Here is a 9,380-nt window from a genome sequence, read left to right on the forward strand (position 1 = left end):
CTTTGTGCTGAAAACCTTTCGGATGAAGATTGAAATTTTGTATCTGTGAAAAAAGTAAAATGCTTAGAGTTGCCATATTATTTACTTCTATCAAAAACCAAATATTGTCAAATTCAACAGAGAAGTATGGTGGTGTAGAATGAGTATAGAGAAACAAAACAGATTAAATTAAATTAAATTAAATTACTTGTAACCACTATTGGTGAGTGTGAATCTCATTCTCTTTATCTTCCTAACATTGATAGTTAATTTAAGAATTAAATATGAATTGATAATATACCAGTACATTACAGAATACTAAAAATTATGGATATTAATATCATTAATAATGATGTTATTATTAAATTGTGCAAGCAGTTTTATTACAACGAAAAATACAACACACTCATGTGAAAAACAAGGACAGGATTAACATCAAAGCATCACTTGTTTTATTGGTAAAGGGACTTTTTTGCTAAATTTTTCTAATTTTTTTCTAAAATCTTTAATAAATTTTGTTTGGGGGTTTGGGGTCATACCTAGTGGCCTTCAGGGGTTACTCCTGGCTCTGCACTCAGAAATGGCTCCTGGCAGTCTCAAAGGACCATATGGGATGCTGGAATTCGAACCACAGTCTATCCTGGGTTGGCCGCTTGCAAGGCAAATGCCCTTCCTCTGTGCTATCTCTCCGGCCCCAATAAATTTCATTTTACTATTTAAAAAATAGCCGTTTATTTTCATGCTAAAAATACTTCATGTATATCAATATGGCTTAGGGGGAAAAGATCATCTAAATTATTTGTTTCTTTATACTAAATTTGGAAGTACTTTTAAAATTTTTAGTATGCAAATATATTTAGTGTGTAAATATCTAGCATGAGTATATTTAGTATGTAAGTATATTCTCCTTAATGTTTCCAAAAATTTCTGTCTACACCTTTAAAATCCCACTGAATATGAATGAAAACTAATTTTAACTTATATAATTTTATAAAAGTTACTTAGCTGGTGGTGAAGAAATGTTCTGAGATTTTTATAAATTTTCTTACTTCATATGGAATTTCCTTTTTACCAAGACTGAACAACTTCTCTCCTAAAAACCACACATTTAAAGAGAAATCCTGGACAAACCATTTCTTACTATTCATGTTTCTGCCTTAAATCATAGTAACTTAACCTTTTCAAAATGGCAAATCTCCTTCTGTTTAAATGAATAAATTCATATACCTGGAAAGCTTTCAGTTGAGGTTTTAAATCACTTCTTTTTCTGTATTTAGGAATCAGGAGCAACCATTTTTCTTTCTGATGGGAAATTTTCCAAGGAATAGAGATTCATTTAAGAATTTAAATGCATACTATCTCAAATGTCTTGTCTAGGTTTCTGTTGGCTCTTTTGTGTGTTTTATTTATTTGTCCCTGTTCATTTTTCTACTTGAAATTATCTCTCTTTAACCTGTTCATTAATTTTACTTGACCTAATATGCTAACCATTGGCTTTGAATTTAAAAGTAAGGGAAAATAGAAAGAAATAATGTAAGGGGCAAAAAATAAAGAAAAAGGAGGGATAACTCTAGGACAAAAACTTTTCCCACTCATTTTTGTTCATAAGATTTCCAGCTTTCAATTCATGGCCAACATAGGCTCACACATATACTGGAGAGACTTAGCACAACGATTAAATAAAAATTTACCAGAAGTTGAAGCAAAAAATAAAAGGACTATTCTCTTTCACCCACACAGAAAAATGACAAACAGGCCTTCTGCAGATGTGAATCTCCACAGCTCCAACATGAATATAAGGTAGCAGTTTTCTTTTAAAGGCTGCTTCTTTCTCTCAAAGAAGCATCTTTCCTCCCTGTGGCTCTCAGCCAATGATGAAGGCTTATTTGGCCCATTTTTCAACCCCTGCTCAAGATATGACACCACATAAGTATTCTCACCTCATTCCCCAGAAGATGTCAATTCACTCATTAAGCGCGCAGAAGGAGGTGTGTTTTTCTTTCTCCACTCTATTCATCATAACTTTCCGAGGGATAACAATCTAAATGTCCCTGGTCACTAGAGTCTATGACACCGAAAGAGACTGCTAATGTCCTTCACAGAATCCTGTGATTTCATTCAGAACGTGACACCAGCCAGAGCTTTGCACTGTACTTGGTCTGCCATTCATCCCACACAATATGCAGCAATCACAAAGGTGGATACTTACTTGGCTCTTTAGCTTATGATGACATAATGGAGTAGAGAAGAAAGTTAGTATAGTCCATGACAAATGATAGCTGCCTCTGGGGGCAAGAGACCCCACATTTCTGACTAAGGGGGGAGCCATTTCCCGTACGTCAACACAAAGCATACAGGGCAGAGGTAATTTTACCATTTTATGATCTACTGTACTTGGCATCTGCTCTGGCACTGGAGACTGTGTCTATTTTGGGGATCAGTTGTGTGTTCCCAGATTGCCATTTTCCTCTGCCTTTTGCTCTGTTAAATATTCTAGAGAATATTATCACTTCATTTTTACTTCAGTTATTTCCTCTGACAGTGGTGCGGGGCAGTTTGGACTCAGAGTCACTTCCTCTCTCAAACTCAATCTGTCTAAATGTCAAAAAGAAAAAAAAAAGTAGAACTCTTTAAAATCCCAGCAATCTGGCATTTCTGAGGAAATTCTTGATAGGTGTTGCATTTCTGAAGTTCTATTCGCTTGAGGCAGGACATCGGAGGTTGGAAATACTGTTATATTCGTGCTGCATTTTCTGAAAAGATGTGTTTTGTTTTTCACAGTCACAATCACATGAACAGACACTATGTTCATAGGTAAAATTTTGTTTGTTTGTTATAATGGAAATTGACCCAAAATTTACTTACAGGTATGAACTATCTGCTGACACATGTGGGCAAAATGTCTTGGTCAGCGATTTGATAGCACTCATAAATATGAGAGATTTTCTTGGATTTCTCTCCTCCTCCCCCGTTTCATTTCATTTCCTTTACTTTCTTTCCCTTCTCTGTTTGCTTTCCCTCCCTTTTTCTGTTTCCCATCCCTTCCTTCGCCTTCCTTCCTATTCCATCCCTTCCCTTAGTTGTCCTTTTTCCTTTCCTTTCCATGCCCTTTACCCATTATACTTTTCCTATTTCCTGGCACTTCCTTCTCTCTTTCAATGCTGAAAGATTGTCAAGATAATAAAATAAAATGACAAATATCTCTTTTCCAAAGAAAGGTCTTAGGGAAGAGTTTACTGTTGTCTTTTGTATAACAAGTGCTACTATTCAATAGTTTTGATCTCATAGTTTGATGATAGACCATCGTAATGTAAGACTATCAGAAAAAAATAAAGATTCAGTCACAGTGATAACATATTACTCTGTGGTAGCATATCAGTTAGTTGGATGGAATATTTTACCTTAAAAAAAGTGTATTGAGTAATAATAAAGAAAGCTCCTCTGCTTGGAAGTCGCCATGAATAACCCCCCCACCCATAATGCTAACTCATGACCCAGAAACAGGATGTGTCTGTTGCGCCACAAATTTCATAACTTTTAGAATGAAAACTAGTTTTTCTTTCCTTTACTTATTTTAGAAACACAGACACACACATACCCATTCAAAAACACAACCATTGTAATTGCAAAGAAAAATTATTATGGTGTGTGGGGGCAAAAGATGTGGTTGAAAACTCAGGACATGTCAAGTACATAGCTAAGTATTTAGTATATGAGAAATCATTTTATAATCAGGTCATTCTTGGGAGAGATTTTTCTCTCCATAGAAAAGGAGAAACTGAGGCTTAGCCAAAAACAACAATTCACCTAAGATTATTATAGCACTAATAAATAGCAGAGCCAGGATTTTTTTCTTCCTCTTTATTACTAAATCCTGGCACTTTCTATAACTCTAGTCTGGGATCTTAAATATGTGTTGACACAAACTGCTTCCTTCTTTTTATTTGTTTCTTCTCCTCTATCTCTACTTCCTCCTCCTTTTATTTTTCTCTCTTTCTCTCCTCCTTCCTTGCCTGCTTCCTAAGACTTTCAGCAGATTGTCAAGCTTCAGAATTATCCACTCATCTGGCTAGAAAGCAGATAAAGCAAAAGGAAAGCATATACATTATTACATATTTTATTTTCCAAATACTAAGAACAAGGTATCCAAATGTACATGGGGGAAAATAATTTCATAGCCTAATACTTTAATTCCTTTTTATTTTGAAAACACCTAAAATGTATTTAACATTAAACTAATATTTACATTTATGGTATTATCTCAACAAAATTGTTTCTTTTTAAGTACCAATGAAGAAAGAGTCTATACAAAAATATCAAACAAAATTAATTACTAGATCTCAGAAGGTAGCACAACTAACTTTATTTTTATTTATTGTTTGTTTTATGGGGTCGTACCCTTTTGTGATCAGGTATAACATGCATCCAGCTCGGCACATAAAATTTAGTCCTGGTGGGTTCAGGGGACCATGTAGGATGTTGGAGATCAAACCTCAGTCTGCAGTATGCAAGGCAAATGCTGTATTGGCTGTATGTACTACCACTCTGGTCTCCAGCACCCATAACATTAAAATAGAAAACTATTTTTGGGTGTAATTAAAACTTTGTTTTCCTGAAAATACTTAGACTCATCTGAATTCATTTTATACCAAAATAAATCTAATTTTTCAATGTCATCTTGAAATATATTTTTGCACTAATAAAATTTTCAAGTTTGAATTTCATCTTTTCAAGTTTGGCAGAGATTTTATCAGTAATACAGGGTATACTCCAACTGTTCTCAATGTGACTATTTTTCTAGAAGAATTACCAATAATTTAGCTTTTCTTTATTAAAATTATTTTGTCCTGTTTTCTTAGAAATATTACCTTAACTCTATAGGAACAAGAGATTTTCCTAAAATTCAAAAGTTAGAGGCACGGTATTGGATCTTTTTCAGTGTCCTTCCCTTGTTGGCAAGCCTATCATCTAGAGATATATATATATATTTTTTTTATGAGGAGTATCCTTTTTTTTATATAGTCATGAATTTGTAGCTGAGATCAAGCATGGTTCTGGAGATGATGACCCGAAGGAAAGATGACCTTGTGTACCATACATTATGTTATTAAAAATAAAAATTTGGGACCGGAGAGATAGCATGGAGGTAAGGCATTTGCCTTGCATGCTGAAGGTTCAAATCCCAGCATCCCATATGGTCCCCCGAGCCTGCCAGGAGCGATATCTGAGCTTAGAGCCAGGAGTAATCCCTGGTGTGGGTGAGTAACCCCTGCCAGGTGTGACCCAAAAACCAAAAAATAAAGTAAAATAAAAATAAAAATTTAAACAACTGAGAACAAATGTATTTAGTCTTTTGTAGTCATAAATGAAGAATGAGACAAGTGAAATTAATTTTGTTATTTCCTTTCATTATAACTAAAGATAATCTCTTTGAACACATTTAAGGTTTTTCATTTAAATCACACCAAAATATTACAAAAAACCCAGAAAAGAAAAAAAAAAAAACAGAAAAGAGCAGACTTACACTTCCCAATAATAATTTCATAGGGGCAAGTTTTAGTTATATATCCCAAATTCTATAATATACAATATATACAATAAATATATACAAAAAATAATATACAATAAAATATATTTCTCTCCAAAGAGAGAAAAATATATCCACAGAATTGAATTCTTTCTGATAGCATAAAACAATGTATTTATGATAACTCTGAAGGCTGATCTACATCTGACTAATCATCATAAAAATGTATTACACACATATGTAAAGACCATTTATATTATGTATTCTTTATATATAAAATGTACTATTATGAAGGTAATTGGTAAGTTTATGTGAGATATATTCATTCTAAAGTTTCATACTATCTATCTAAATATAAATTGCTCATGAGTGAGAGAAGGAGAATGCCTGTTTCGAATACAGGCAAGGGGTGTGAGAGGAGGGAGATGGGGGGTATCAGTGGTAGGAAAGTTGCACTGGTGAAGGGGGGTGTTCTTTTAGTAACTGAATCCCAACTATAGTCATGTTTGTAATCATGGTGTTTAAATAGAGAAAAATATTAAATTGAAATTATATTTTCCTAAAGTCTCTGGTATAAAAATAGTTACTTTATCAAGCCATGATCAAATACAAATTCTACTTTCTTAGTTTTTATGCCACTCAGTTAAAATAAATTAGTATGTTTTTTCTTTTTTTTTTTTTTTTTTTGTATCCCATGAGTTTACAAAGAAGCCAATGGTACAGCATTTTCATTTTAAACCTTAATTTTTTTAATTTAAATGTTGAAATGCAAAGAGAGTAAAAATAGAAATTTATGTTCCTGGTATAAGTCAGATTGATGTCATTCTACTGCTGTGTAGATTTTTATTTCTGCCATTTACTGGAAAATTCTTAAGAAAAGTCACTGAGCACTCATTAAACAGCCTCTGGCAATAGGAGGAAGAAACCAGCTTTGGTTTTCTATCAGATTCATAGAAGAGGGTTCCTTTCTGAGAAAAAAACAAACCCTTGAAGTATTTGCCAAGAATGTAAAATTCCTAGTGTTTCTGGAGTTCAAGTAAGTGTCTTTTTGGTGGTTCTGTGGAGAGGAAGAATTTAAATTACAGTAAAAAAATTTTAATACAATATGTTCTAAGGAAGCTAGATGAGAAACTTAATGCGGCCAATGAACTTAGTGCTATATCTAGAGGTTGTAAAAGATCTCTGGTATTCCTGAACTCCGTACTGCACCTTTCATTTAGCTACCTGCATTCACTAATTTGCAAAATTTGTACTGTTTGCTAGGGAGACCTGAAGACAGTCTTTAGTTCATAAAGTTAATCCTCTCATGGGAAAAAAAATCAATTAAACAAAACATTAACATGAGAAGAGATTACTAGCAGTAAGAGGGAGGCTAAGAACACACTAATTCCAATGAGGTTGTAAGGGGTTGTTCTAAGCATACTTCCACAGTCAAAAACATCTTTTCTGAATGTTCAAGGAAAAATGTACAAGGAAAGTTATTTGATATTCTGGACTAAAAGAAAAAATTAAAAACAAAAAATGAGAACAAATCTAAGCAAATAGCAAATAGGGGCTGATTGTTGAGAGAAAGGTGAAATGTGATCCTATACAGCAGGTAGGGATCAAATATAGTCCTTGCATAATCCAGTCTTTCAAGCTCATATACAGAATAATAGTCTACCGGAGGACTTTAAATAAAACACATTGTCAAATCTCCTTTCTTCTTCTGACTAAAAATGGGAATATTTGAGGGTGGGTGATAGCAGCTTGTCTAATAGCACAATTTTCTCACCAGAGATACATATTCTTCTTTATATGCATTGTTCAAAACAGATGGACCAGAGGTGAAAAACCACACGCGGTTTTCAGCATTTATTATCAGAGAGAAAAAAAAAATTACTCTCAGATGACTGTAGAGCAATCTAGTTTACTCTATACTTTTTGAGATTATGTGGATGTTCAGCCTCACTGATCATTTTTCTTTGACTCTTTTTGGCAACAAAGTCTAGTTCCTTTTCTTTTGATTCTTCTATGACTCAGAGCAATATCTCATCTCTCATGATCTTAGGTAAATCCTAAAGTCAAAATGAACTTTCAGGGAAAATAAACATTTTTAAGATTTTTTTTTTTATTTTCTGCTTGCATTTATCATTTAGTGAACAGAATGAGTCATTCTTATCTCTTTTCCTGTTTGGGGAAGTGTAGGTGAGACTCATCTTTAAAAAGCTTTAGACAAAGATATTCTCATTCTTAGTTATCCTATTATTCCATTCATAGAACACATTAAATTATTTTTTATCACTACCAGTCTAAGAAAGTATTAGTTACTAATATAAGTTAATGTATAAAATTGTTTTTCGTTCATGCTTACATTAAATATATGCCATGAGCTTCAGAAAATGGCAGCTCCAGTATAATCATTTGCCAAAGTAAGGCAAAGTCCTCATAAGTTGCAAGAAAATTAGTTATGAACTTAAATTAATTCTTGAGCTTTAAATAAACTAATAATTTTTCCAAGAGGTCTTCAACTAAAAATATCACTCCTATAGTTATATTAATTTTCAGTCCAAACTAAAAATTGGTCTTTATCTTTCCAAAATTTCATGGATACTTTGATGAACAAGTTAGAACCCTCTTAAAGGATGTTTAGGAGAGTAATAGAAAAAATATGAATTTTTTAAAGATGAAAAGGTACCTTCCAAGAATCAGATATTCTCAACAATCTTACTTTAATTAGCCTTATAAACTACTGTTTTTCATCAGAAAACAAAATAATAATTGCCATATTTAATAAATGACTCAAATATAAATTCTTTCTAAAACTATTTTAATATAAAATAATGATTTAAGCATCCATGATTACAAACATGATTTTAGTTGGGTTTCAGTCATAAACAGAACACCCATTTTCACCAGTGCAACATTCCCACCACCAATGCCCCCCTCCCTCCTTCCCAACCCCTCCCTGTATTGAGACAGGCGTTTTACTTCTCTCACTCATAAGATAGTCATGATAGTTATTCGTGTACTTATTTCCCTAACTGCACTCACTACTCTTTGTGGTGAGTTTTATATTCTGAGTCAGTCTTTCCGGCCCTCATCTCTATTGTCTCTGGGCATTATTACAATAATGCCTTTAATTTCCTTAAAACCCATAGATGAATGAGACTATTCTGTGTCTATATCTCTCCCTCTGACTTATTTCACTCAGCATAAGAGATTCCATGTACATGCACTATAGGAAAAGTTCATGAATTCATCTCTTCTGATGGCTGCATAATATTCCATTGTGTATACGTACCACAGTTTCTTTATTCATTCACTTGTTGAAAAACATCTTGGTTGTTTCCAGAGTCTGTCTATTGTAAATAGTGCTGCAATTTTTGTGTTGTATTTTTGTGTTTCTAGTGTAGATCCCTAAAAATGGGAACAAAGTTAGAAATTTTCCAGTAAATACATCAAGTTTATTTGCTTCAAAGTTGATACACTTTTATCAGCCTTACTTAATTTTCCAAAGCATGGTTATTTGCATCATAACAAATTTCTGTATTTTTTTGTCCCCCCATTCACAATACACACCAGGCAAAGGGCCTGGTTTGAGGTGTATATGGGGAGCATTTACTGTACCTCCTCTTCTATATAGTCAGTGTAAAGAACACAGCCTGTGGTTTTTTTTATTTTTGGTTTTTATTTTTTTTATTTTTGGGTCACACCCTGCTCAGGGGTTACTTCTGCCTTCACACTCAGAAATCGCTCCTGGCAGGCTCGGGGGACCATATGGGATGCTGGAATTCGAACCAATGACTTTCTGCATGAAAGGCAAACGCCTTACCTCCATGCTATATCTCCTGCCCCATACAAATATCTGATTAAAAATTTTCACCATTCATCA

The 9,380-nt window shown here is 33.5% G+C and overlaps 1 non-coding gene across 1 annotated transcript; it reads right to left on the minus strand.

The window, feature by feature from the left end:
• Positions 1-9,040: 9,040 nt before the first annotated feature.
• On the minus strand, positions 9,041-9,169 carry LOC126010200 (small nucleolar RNA SNORA51). The gene has a single exon (XR_007496324.1). It is a non-coding gene; the product is annotated as a small nucleolar RNA SNORA51 (small nucleolar RNA).
• Positions 9,170-9,380: the final 211 nt, after the last annotated feature.

The sequence above is a fragment of the Suncus etruscus genome, chromosome 5 (genome assembly GCF_024139225.1).
Source record: "Suncus etruscus isolate mSunEtr1 chromosome 5, mSunEtr1.pri.cur, whole genome shotgun sequence".
NCBI classification, from domain to species: domain Eukaryota; kingdom Metazoa; phylum Chordata; class Mammalia; order Eulipotyphla; family Soricidae; genus Suncus; species Suncus etruscus.